The 12,926-nt window shown below is 38.1% G+C and overlaps 1 long non-coding RNA gene across 1 annotated transcript; it reads left to right on the top strand.

Moving 5' to 3' along the window:
- The first annotated feature begins 2,828 nt into the window (after positions 1-2,828).
- Positions 2,829-11,790, top strand: LOC136012668 (uncharacterized). The gene is made up of 4 exons (XR_010611888.1): positions 2,829-2,989; positions 3,721-3,822; positions 10,973-11,143; positions 11,488-11,790. It is a non-coding gene; the product is annotated as an uncharacterized LOC136012668 (long non-coding RNA).
- The last annotated feature ends 1,136 nt before the right edge of the window (positions 11,791-12,926 follow it).

Genomic DNA, 12,926 nt, shown 5'->3' with positions numbered 1-12,926 from the left:
CCTTTCCCAGGGGAGAAAGTGAAAGTGAAATGACTGAATGAGTGGCTGGCTGGGTGGCTGGCTGAAGTCAACCCACAATAATTCATATAAGTTCTGAAATCTTACATATTTATTCGTTGTAGGAAAGTGTCTATCTAATAGAATTATTTAGATTATCCTGCCCTGATTTTGTGTTTTTATGATCATCCCTCTTCCTCCGCAGTCTTAGTTCATAGTCCACTCCTAACATGACATATTTTAAAAATGCTTGTCAGTGTACCTGGAATTTAAATATAACTTGCTCTAAAACATTCACTCATTAAAGCGAATTTTAATGGCCTTAATTCACAAATGTAAAAAGAACAGAATCTTTTACCATTAAAAGCTGGTCAAAAGACTGACACCAGATGTCTGGCATACTTCACGAGGACATTAACAGCATGAAAGCACTCCTTGTACCTGCCAGAACTGCTTACTGCATTATATTGGTACAAAATTGTCAGTTTTCAAATGCTACTACTGGAAAATGTGTATTTTACAGAGTGTAGCTCTTTTACAGCGTATAGCATCCTTACCTATTTCTGCCAATTACATCATGCATAACCCTAAATACATTGACATAGTTGAAGGTAATTTACATTTAGCAATGGGATTATATTATTCAGAATGAATTCAATATTAATGTGTCCATATGAAAATAAGATTAATCATTGCTAAGAAAGTTATTATTCACAGGCTGTGGAACTGACCTGAAGTTTATCCAAACTACGAGTGAATCTATATTGAATTTAACTAAGCTAGGAAAAGGAAATTCTCAATGGACCAATGATCCACTGAGTATCTTGTCTTCAGTAGCAGCTAATAGTAAAAGCTCAGGGAAAATTTAAAGTGAGCAAGGTAGCTTCCCTCTGTATTATTGTCGTGGTTTAAACCCAACCACAAACCTCGTTCACTCACTCCCCCACCTTCTTGCCCTCCCCCTGCTCCTGGAGGGGCGGAGAGGAGAATCGAAAAGAATGCAACTCCCACGGGTTGAGATAAGAACAGTTCAGTAACTAAGGTATAACACAGATCACTACTGCTACCACCAATAATAATAATGGCAAAGGAAATAACAAGGGAAAGAATACAACACCTCAGCACCAGCTGACCAATAACTTGCCCCACTCCCCCCAGCCGAGCACCAACCGATACCTCCTCCAACCCTGCAGTCAACCAGCCCTTCCGGGTAACTCCCCGTTACATCCTGGGCATGACGTGCTGTGGCATGGAATACCTCTTTGGTCATTTTGGGTCAGGTGTCCTGTCTCTGCTTCCTCCCAGCCTCCCTTCCTCCCTGGCAGAACATGAGGCTCAGAAAGTCCTTGGCCAGACCAAACATTCGAGCAGCAACTAAAAACATCTGCGTTATTAGCACTGTTCCCAGGCCAAAAGATCAAAACACAGCACTGTACTAGCTCCTAAGAAGGAGAAAAAAATGACAGCTACTGCTGAACCCAGGACAATTATTTTAACCTTTAGTAATTTACACCTCAAGAATTTCCTGACCTAGATAAAGAATCATGACTTTTTTCTGTCATCAAATTTGTGCCTGCTTACTGTTCACAGCTTCCCACAGCAAGGGTCCCACAGCTCAGCTACATACTGGATGAAAAGTAGCTTTCATTCATATGTTTTTTAATTACCTTATGTTTATACTTGTTATTTCCTCATTTCCAGTATAGGAATAAAAACTGAGCAATTGCCATCAATTTTCTGGGATGCATACCTCCGTGGGTGCCACTCATCTGTTCTCTTGTTTGAAGAAGTTTAATTCTTTCAGTTGTACCCTTCATTAAATCTGTTTTGACTAATCTTATCACCCTTCTTCACACTTTTTACAATCCTACTTTAGCAGAAGGTATGAGCCTGTCCTGGGTTTATCAGGAGCCGTTTTGCTCCTTCTTAGTAACTGGTGCAAGCTCTGTGTTTTGACTTCCAGCCTGGGCAGAGAGCTGATAACACCGATTGCTTTTAATTGTTGCTAAGTAATGTTTATTCTGGCCAAGGACTCTGTGAGTCTCATGCTCTGCCGGGGACGAGGGAGGCCGAGAGGAAGCAGAGACAGGACACCTGACCCAAACTAGCCAAAGAGGTATTCCATACCACAGCACGTCATGCCCGGAGAGGTAACTGGGAGTTACCCTGAAGGGCAGGCTCTCTCTCTTCGGGGGATTCGAACTTGTTTGGCGGTGGTATCGTATTCTCTTGTTATTTTCTCTTATCAATATTATCATTGGTGGTAGCAGTAGTGATTTGTGTTATACCTTAGTTACTGGGCTGTTCTTATATCAACCCGTGGGAGTTACATTCTCCTGATTCTCCTCCCCATCCCTCCGAGAGTGAGGAGGGTCGGGGGGGGTGAGTGGACGACCTGTGTGGATTGGTTTAAACCACGACAGAGCCATAACGTGTAGGCCATCCAAATTATTCAAATATGTGTGAGCAATACACAGTGTCCTACCCTCACTTGCATATGCCCATTAACCTCAAAGAACAAATAGATGGTTGTCTATTTCATGCACTAACAGACATATCTAGGAAATAAATCCTGAAAGGGAAACATTTAGGCTTTGAGCTTTGCAACAGATGAAGCAGCTGCAGACAATCATAATGAAAGGCAGGTGTTTGTGGGTTTTTATTAAGGTTTGTGTTTTATTTTGGTTGGTTTGGGGGGGGGGGGGGGGGGGGGGGGGGGTATGGGGTGTGTGTGTTAATGTTTTGGGAAAGTTTGTTTTGGTTTGTTTTGGTTTGTTTTGGTTGTTTGGGTTTTTTAACAGGAATGTTTTAATCTTGTTTAATAGGTTTTCTTCTCTCAGCCTCTGCTTCTGCAGGTGACATGCAGGAAATGGATTTTTCATTCCTTCATTTATTCACTTTAAGTAATAAAAGTTTGATTCAGACTAGTGGGATAAAAGCCCTTGATTTAAATGCCTTATAATTCAGTTACTAAACATCTCTGGAGAAAAAGGTAATATTTTTACTCCTCACTTTCTGCTATTATATTTTGCTTATTTTTATGTTAAAATGAAATTGCATATATAGGTCCCCTGAAAACATCTATTTTGGCATACAAGGAACTGCATGGATTTTCTTTTACTAAATTTAACTTACTAAAAGCCTGTTCAACTGGTTGTCTTTCTGCTTAAGCACTTCATTCATCATTAAGTCTGTCAGTCTCACTTAGATCCTTATTTTAAACTGGAACAAAGTCTACTGTTTTCTAAATATCCTTATCACATTAAAAAATATTTCTTACATTATATATCTATAAATTATAACTTTTTTCAAATTCATAATTTCTATTAGATCTCATAATTTTCATGATTTTCCCACCAAATGTCCCTGTTCCTTATAAAAGTAACATTTAAGAGATGAGTTCAAATGTCACTCTTTCATCACTATGAGATCAAAAGTACCTTCCATTCTCTTATCTTGCTTTTTTTTTAACCATGCTTTGATTTTACATCTGAAGGGTCAGTAAGTGTTAAAAAGAGCTATTTTTTCTCTGCATATAACAATGCTTTGGGTGTGCTGCATCTGAAAAAAAAAAAAAAAAGGCATGGGAATAGTAGCTAACTGTGATACTAAGTAACAGCAATTTTTAGTAATATTTAGCAAGGTAGTAATGTTTAGCAGTTTAGTTAAATTTTGAATAGTAAAATCCATGACAGTATTTTGAATAGTAATTTTCTCTTCCAGTGTTAACAGCTAAAGGTCCCCTGGTATGTCCTAAAAATACAACGCTCTTAGGGCCTCTCCCTTTCAGAGGTCCAACTTCAATTCATCCACGATCCAAAAAAGGTAAAAAAACTATAAAACAGAAAATAACTTTGGAAGTTAAGTGGTTGGAGGGCCAGCATCTGAAGCCCCAGAAACCCAAAGACAAGCTGAAGTCCAGGCTATCCCATACTTAGTATCTATCTGATTGTGACTTAAGGACAGAACAGATAATTTGTTTTCCATACTTGAATAACACTCATGCAGAAAAGGGTGTGCAATGCAAGAGGTGACTATAGAGCTCTTGATAATCAGCAGCACTTTAGCCATGAAGCAACCTAATAGCACCCACATCAGTTTTGTCAGCTTTCAGTTTTACAGCCATTTAGACTGCTAAAATAAATTAAGAATTAAAATTAATTATATAATGAAACCAAAATACACTAAAGAAAATATGGATCCAGTTTATGTCTAGTCTTGTGCCTCTGTAAGTTATTAAGTGATTTTAGTATGTTAAAACTATTTCTAAATAGCATGTACTTCTGTATTTCTGACTGAAATAGAAATTTGATACAAACACTTATTGTTATTTATTTCATTCTTTGTTATGTTTTATGCAGATTATATTTTATGTTTACAATGCAGAATCAATAGTTATAATTAAAAAAAAATATGGGTTTATGGATCTTAGCTATGATATCATGAGGCCTATTAAAAGTTTGCAAGTCTTATCATGTGCTCTTTAATGAATCAGGACTCAATTTTGCTGCCAGGAAAGGTGAAAATGTCAGCTCAGAATGTTAACAGCTTCTTCTCCTTTTTGGTATTTGCTTTAGTTTAATTCATAATACAATTCCAACCTAGTACTGATTGAAAGCCGCCCCATGTGTTTTCTCATTCTTTTCTGCCTTTTTAAATGAAAAAAAAAAATACTTTCCTGGATTTCAGCAGTCTCCCAGCAAATCACAAAATGATGTTCCACTTTTTTTTTGTTCACGGGACAATGACAGAAAAGAGAGTTGATAACTGCTTGGGGTCTCCTAATCAGAGCCAGTCTAGAGCTGAGCTGATCATGAATTTTGTTCAGTATCAGAGAACTAATATTTAAGGGAGCCCTACAGTGAAATGTAGCTCCAAAGAAATCACATTTTCAGCATATTGTGCTCAACATGGATGTGTTTCACAATCTGTCACACTGACCATGGTCACATGTTGTGACTCCGGTTTTTAGCATGCTTTTGTGATAAAGGGAATGATATGTCAGTCACATATTCTTTTGGCATAGCAAATAGCTCTTGCAGCTCATGAAAAAGTTTCATTTGCTTTAATTTTACTTCTTAACCCAAAAAGTTTCATTAACACAAGCATTCCAAATATACGGTATAAAAATGTATTTTTATGTTTCAAGCCTGATCTAAAAAAAAAAAATCTTAAAAAATCTGCTTCTGTTTAAAATATGATTGTTGGCTTATTGTTATTCTTATATTCTTCACGATCAAATTAACTGTCTGGGGAAGTATGTGGTGACGTTTCCTGTTCTACTGAGATCTCTAGGTTTTAACAAAGTGAGCAGAGTCAGACTTTGTTCTTTGCCTTCAGAATATGGTTAGGATTTTGTGTATTGCAGTACTAAAACCTCACAAGCTATTTCTGCTCATCTGGGCATTCTTGACTGACTTGATCTCTTGCCAGTGCAGGACTCCCCAAGTCTTTACTTCTGAAAGCTCAGTTTTGCAAAACTGCATTGAACATTCTGCCTAAACCTTGGAAATTGTAGGCATGGTATTTGCATAATTATTTATTTACTTTTTTCCCCATTTCACAGTTTTCTCTCCATCTGCTTGCACAAATTCAGTTCAGAAAACAAACAAAAATTAAACCCACAAATAAATAAATATTACTTTTGCTGTTTCTTAATGACAATGATTGGTAGAACATATCACATACTGTAATCCTTCCACAGTTAGTCTATTCTGTCTGTAAATGATTAATAGCACAAAATGTATGCAAATTTCCTCCCCTTTTCCCAGCCTCAACTTCACTCTTTCATTCCCAGCTCCTCTATTCCCTACCCTGATATAGATCAGCACAGGGGGAATAGGGAACTGCAGTTAAGTAATAACTGTTTTTGCTGCCCTTTCCTCCTCACGCTTTTTTCCTGCTCCACTGTAGGTCCAGTTCATGGGCTGCAGTCCTTCAGGATAAGCCTACTCCACCATAAGCTCTCCATGGACCACAGTTCCTTCAGCCAATATCAGGCTTCTCTGACGTAGGGTCCCCCATGGGCTGCAGTGTGGCTATCTGCTCTAGCATAGTCCTCCACTGGTTGCAGAGAAATATCTGCTTCTGAGAACTGAAGCACCTCCTTCCCCAAAGGTCTGCCTATCTACATCTCTTGTTTGTCTGAAAAGAGTGTTGAGAGAAAACTTATTATCATCATCAAAACCATTGAAAGCTCCGTTGCTCATCTGGAGTGATAGGAAATTAACTATGTTTACAAAGGAAATAGCAATTTTTCACTCAATAATTTCCAAAATTATGTGCTGAAAAAATTGAACATTTTTTTTTCAATGGTTTAATTGAAGAAAAAATATTAAAGGATATGTCTTTGAGGTAATATGTAGGGGGGTGTTATCGTTTAACTAACAGGCATTTCTTACTGAAAAATTACAACACTGCAAAGTTCCTGACCAAATCTTACATTGCAATGCCCTCCATTGTGAAAAAAAAATGTTATGTGTGAAAGGTAATTAGATAGTGGCTTGGAATTAACATTATATCATCATAGCAGAGAGTCACAGGTTGTGCCAATACTGTGCAACAGAGGGAAGCGAAGACCTCTTTAACTGGCCCTGACCGATTCAGCTCTGTAGCAAGCAGCAGGATAGTTAAATTTAAGCTGTATAGTGTTTGAGCTAATTAATCATGTTAACAGGGATATTGTGTTACTGGCTCTGAATCATAAAAAACATGCAGGTCATTATGCTGCACCACAGATAAATGATTGTTTGCACTGAGAATAAATATCTCTATAAAAGTATTGCATTCTGCAGCACAGTCTTTGTCAATTTCAAAGGGGATTTTTGAAATAATTTCTTTTATTGCGACAGTAATAGGGCATATGGGTGTTTTTAATAAAACAAAGTAGGAGATATGTTAACTGGAAGATAATTTTGGAATAACCTGATCATTATTCTTCAAATTTTAGTGTTATTTATGATAATATATGATTACCTTTTGCTTTGAAGAAACACATTCTGATATTCCCATCAAACCTCTTAGAGGTCTTTTTCCAGGTCTTTATGGTGTACTGTTTTTCAAAACTATGTCAGCTGTGTTTCACACAGGTATACAGTAGAGCAGATTAAAACCCAATTTCAGAGAGTTATGTTTCTAATAAATGACATGAAGGAGAATGTTTTTTATCCTCTATCTGAAGAATCATCTTTGGTGTTTATTTTTTTACAATACCAAAGTCAATGAATTACCACATTGCATTTCATGTTCTTATTACCCTCTTACCATCACATGCTCAGCTGAGTAACCTCTAAAGTAAAAGGATTACACTACTTTTATAATAGCCAAGCATTCACCTTGAGTTATTCTCAGTCAGTTTATAGTTGGCTATAAAGCATTCTCAATAGATAATGCTGACTTCTCAAATTTCGGAAAATATGTTTCCACTCTGGAGGATGAATCCTGGGAAGTACTACAAATCCAGGAGCTCCTAGTATGATTTGTGGAACACTCCATGCCTGTGTTTCAAACTGAAGTAAAGCTATGTGTTTGTGAAATTTTTACTTTAAATAGAAACGGGTGAGTGTTTGCAATATGCACTTCAGACTCTGAAAGTAACAGTAGCCTAAATTAGTCTCTGTCAGAAACTGGTACAGAAGATTGATCTCTTTCTTCACTGGTTACAGCAGAAACATAGCACAGCAAGCTATCTGAATGAGATTATTAATTTAGATGTCTGAATTTGTCATATGCGCACACTACAGATTCTAAATGTGGGGTTTTGAAATTAATGAAGAAATTCCTAACCATAATTGTATTTAAATGTGATAATTCTTTTGGGTTTTTATGGGTTATCTGAAAAATGAATAAGTCTTTCTAAACTTATTGTCCACTGACTTAAGACTTAGTCCTATTTAAACCACCCTGGTGTGACTTGAAGACATTTCCTTTCTTTCTATCACTTGTTACGCAGGAGAAAATTCCAGCACCTACCTCACTACACCCTCCTTTCAGATAGATGTAGAGAGCAATAATGTTTCCCCTGAACCTCTTTTTCTCCAGGCTAAACAGCTCCAGTTTCCTCAGCCGGACCTCACAGGACTTGTTCTCTAGATCCTTCATCAGCTTAATTTCTCTTCTTTGAATTCATTCCAGTACCTTAATATCTTTCTTATAGTGAGGAGCCCAGAAATTAATACAGTGTTCGAGATGCAGACTTACCAGTGTTGAGTACAAGGGAACAATCACTTCCTTAGTCCTGCTGGACACACTATTCCTCTTACAAGCCAAGATGCTCTTGGCCTTCTTGGCTACCTGGGCACATGCTGACTCATGTTCAGCCGACCATTATTCAACACCTCCACATCCTTTTCTACCAGGCAGCTTTGTAGCCACTCTTCCCCCAGCCTGTAATGCTGCATGAGGTTGTTGTGGTTCAAATGCAGGACCCAGAACTTAGCTGTGTTGAAACTCATACAATTGGCCTTGGTCTATCAGTCCAGACTGTCCAGACTGTGTCTGTAAAATCTTCCTACCCTCAAGCATATCAACACTCTTGACAACTTGGTGCCATCTACAAAGCTACTGAAGGTGCACTTGATCCCCTCATCCAGACCAGTGATAAAGATATTAAACAGAACTGGCCTCAATACTGAGCCCCAGGGAACATCGGCTGTGACTAGTTGCCAACTGTATTTCACTCCATTCACCACTACTCTTTAGGTGAAGTTCCCACCTTCCAGAAGAACATTGCTACCCAAAGTGAAAAAGTGAAATTTGGGAAATGAAAAAGATAATCACCAATTATCTTGTCAAGACAGCTCTTCATATTTCAAAGTTTCTAACTCCATACTAATTGCTGAACCAGAGCAAAAAAGATTTATAGAGATTCAAGTGGTGATTCTTGTAACTTGAAAATTCTGTTAACTGTCCTTACCTTGTCAATGTTTTGGAAATCGAATTGGAGAAATAAGAGGGTGAATGCAGTCTCATGCCCTAAGTATAGTCATTTAGTAGTGCCAATAAGGGGAAAAGACAAACTTTTCAGACCTGACACAATCCTACAGTTTATACAATGCCAGACATGTGTAAAGCACACTAGATTTTCCTAGCATCATAGTATTTGTTTCAGTTCCCTTAGTAAAACAAAAAATATACACATTTCATTTATCTATAAATATATAACTAATGAAAGTACATTCATTAAGTTTACCAAATAAACCAGGAACATATTTTTAAAAATTGTACAATCAGTCACCTGATTGCTTATATAAAATTCACTTTTTAAAATATGTATATGTCAATTTAGTCACTAAATTCATACTGTATCTATGACCTGCAATCTGTCCTTTCTGTGTATCTTCTTCATTGTCAACAAACCTTTCAGTTGAAACTTATAATGGAAACTTTTTTCTACTATAAGTTTTTTTCACTCTGTCAGTAGTAACAAAATGGCATACAAGGTTTGGAAAGATCATTTACATCAATATTTAATGAACTGTGACTGCTGGCTTCTTTTGTTTGGTGTGTACTAAAAAGAAATTTTTCCACTGTAATTTTCATCCTGTAGCCACATTTATTAACACAACACAGTTGGGAAGGGAAAGGAAGTAGGGAAGGGAAGTGAAAGTGTAGTGGAAGGGAAGGGGAATGGAGAAAAGGGATGAGGAGGGAGGAACAAAACATCGAAGTAGAAATCCATTTTATTATAAAGTCACATATAAAGTTGTTGGCAACACCATGTTACATTGTTCTTAGATTCAGGTTTTTTAGTTATCTTTTGCGTTCTCAATGCCTATTCACAAAGCCTAGCTAAAATTTCCCCAGGTATGGGGATAGTATCTTCATGTATGCAAGTAATTGTGGTCAGCATCAAAGGGAGACACGGATTCATTAAAGAGACAAAGGGCTGTATTTAAGGCTCATTTATTCTTTTTGTATATGGCAAATTTCCACATCCTTTGTCTAGTTGAAGAGCACTCAGAACAGGGATGAGGATACAAACCCATATTATTGTCCTGGGTTTAGCAGTAGCTGTCATTTTTCTCCTTCTTAGTAGCTAGTGCAGTGCAGTGTTTTGATTTTTTGGCCTGGGAACAGTGCTGATAACGCCGATGTTTTTAGTTGCTGCTCAATTGTTTGGTCTAGCCAAGGACTTTCTGAGCCTCATGCTCTGCCAGGGAGGAGGGGAGGCCGGGAGGAAGCAGAGACAGGATACCTGACCCAAGCTAGCCAAAGAGGTATTCCATACCACAGCACGTCATGCCCAGGATATAACTGGGAGTTACCCGGAAGGGCTGGTTGACTGCAGGGTTGGAGGAGGTATCAGTTGGTGCTCGGCTTGGGGGAGTGGGGCCAGTTATTGGTTGGCTGGTGTTGAGGTGTTGTATTCTTTCCTCTTGTTATTTCTTTTATCATTATTATTATTGGTGGTAGCAGTACTGATTTCTGTTATACCTTAGTTATTAAACTGTTCTTATCTCAACCCATGGGAGTTGCATTCTTTTTGATTCTCCTCTCCATCCCTCTGGGTGTAGGGGGTGGGCAAGAAGCAGGGGAGTGAGTGGACGGGCTGTGTGGTTTATGGCTGACTTTGTTTAAACCACAACAATTATGATCCTGAGATTGCTTGAGTAGTGGTTTTATCCACAGGGTATGCTGAGAATGCTGTTCTATGTATTGCCATCTGACACTATTCAGGTGTCGAGGGATCCATTTCCTTCTTTTTCTCTGGAATAATCACAAGAAAGTTTCAGCCAAAGAAAAGCATGACAATGTGTCCTTGAGGGATTCCTCTAATGATTGCTGCAATGGTTTATATTATTCAAGTAGTGCAAAGGTATTTGGATGACTGCATTATCCAAATACATAAAGACAGCAAGGCATACTTCTTGATCTAGCCCTAGTGTAGATGTAGTGCAATGAGGTATATAAGCTTAATATACATAGCTCAGACTCACTGTTCAAAGAATGCCTATCTTGTTATCATGATTCTCAGCAGCTTCAGGTGAGAGCAGGATGAGCCTACCTTGACTTCAGCCATCTAAATTGCTATGAAGGTCACTGTGGTAAACAGTGATGAAAATGTGAATGCAACTTCTGCCTTCTTCCTCTGAGTCTTGCTGCTCACACATCGCTGTGAATATCTGCATAACTTTGCACAGATCCAGTAAGTTTTTAATTTCTATTTGTTCTTCTTAATGAACAGTCCCTAATAATACAGGTAGCCCTACCAAATACAGGTAGCCCTACCAAAGTTAAGAGTAATTTGTCAATGGTGTAAAATCGCCATTAAAGTGTATCCCATATTATGCTTAAAAACAAATTACTGATAAGTGGTTTGGAAAGGATTATGGTGAGGATAAAATATTTGAAGAGACTGCAGACTTCAAAGGGTTGTAGTTAATGATTTGAAGTCAAGCTATCTGTTTATTACCTGTTGTTTTCTTTGCAGAAAAGGACCTGGGATTCCAGTGGACAAGTTAAACATGAATCTACAATGTGTTTTTGCAGGGGAGAAATCAACCTGAGCATCCTGGGCTGGACCAGCCAGAGTAACGCCAGAAGGTCCAGGGAAGTGATTGCTTACCTCCATTTGGCACTTGGAAGACTAGATTTGAGCTCCCCAGTGCAGAAAGGATATTGACCTACTGAAGCAAATCCAGGCAAGGGTCACTGGCATGCTCGGGGGCTGGGGTACTTGATGTTTAAGGAGATTCTGAAAGCCAAGCCTAGCTTTCTACCTATGTACGGGAAGATCTGATTGTCCTTCAGCTACCCAGCACTGGAGTAAATGAAATAAATATAGTGAATAGAGTTTTGAGTGCTACTCTGCAAACTAAATGTGTCTGTCCTACAAAGGTGAACTTAACCACTTCTCTAGTTCTCTTTAAATAGCTGTATTTGTCTTAATCTTTGCAAAAGTGAACAGATATCAGTTTTCTGTAAAAATGAGTAAGTCACAGACTCACACAACAGTTGACATAGGGACCTCTGAATATCATATGGTCCAAACCACTTGCTCAAGCAGGGCTTCCTAGAGTCAGTTGGCCAAGAACATGTCTAGACAGATTTTCAATAACTCTAAAGATGGAGACTTCACAACATCTCTAGGCAACTTGTGTCAATGCTTGGTCACCCTTGCAGTAAAAAGCATTTTCTGCTATTCAGACAGACCCTACTAAGTTTCAGCTTGTGGGCATCACTGAAAAGAGCCTGCCTCTGTCTTTTTTTGCACCCTCCCTTCAGGTATTTATATACACTAACAAAATTCCCCTTGAGTCTTCTTTTCTCCTGGCAGAACAGTCCCAGCTCTCTCAGCCTTTCCTCATAGGAGAGATGTTCCAGTCCTTTAATCACCTTTGTGGCCCTTTGCTGGACTCTCTCCAGTAGCTCTAAGCCAGTCAGTTCATCATAGTTTATCAATTTGGTCAAGCATGACTTCCCCTTGGTGAATTCATGCTGACTATTCCTGATAATTTTCTCATCGTTCATCTGCTTGGAAATGGTTTCCAGGATTAGCTGTTCCATCAGACTTTGCATATATTGATTGCATATGTAAGTGAATTACATACATGAGAGAATCATTTTGCAAAGTATGCGAATTTGTATTTTGTCGAAATAATTCAAAATATGAAAAGTTGCTATAATTGAAAATTCAACATTTAATTCTAAAACTTAAGGTTCTAGATGTACTAGATAAATCTTTTCCTACAGTATATTGAGACACAAATTTACATGACCAATCTTTCAGAAAATATATCAGTTAATAAATCATTTCATGTACAGTATGCAATTCAGTCATATGTTGGCATAGAAACTAGGCTCAGCATTCTCTCTAGGAGACAGAAAGCAGTACAAAATCTTTAATACTTGTAAGCTGGTACTCTTAACTGCTTTATATTCTGAAAACTGAGGTTTACTGTCTAGAGATACTTAGAGGAAACTAAGCC

The sequence above is a fragment of the Lathamus discolor genome, chromosome 4, assembly GCF_037157495.1.
Source record: "Lathamus discolor isolate bLatDis1 chromosome 4, bLatDis1.hap1, whole genome shotgun sequence".
Classification (NCBI taxonomy): domain Eukaryota; kingdom Metazoa; phylum Chordata; class Aves; order Psittaciformes; family Psittacidae; genus Lathamus; species Lathamus discolor.
The sequence above is the reverse complement of the archived record's forward strand: the minus strand, read 5'-3'. Positions and strand labels throughout refer to the sequence as shown.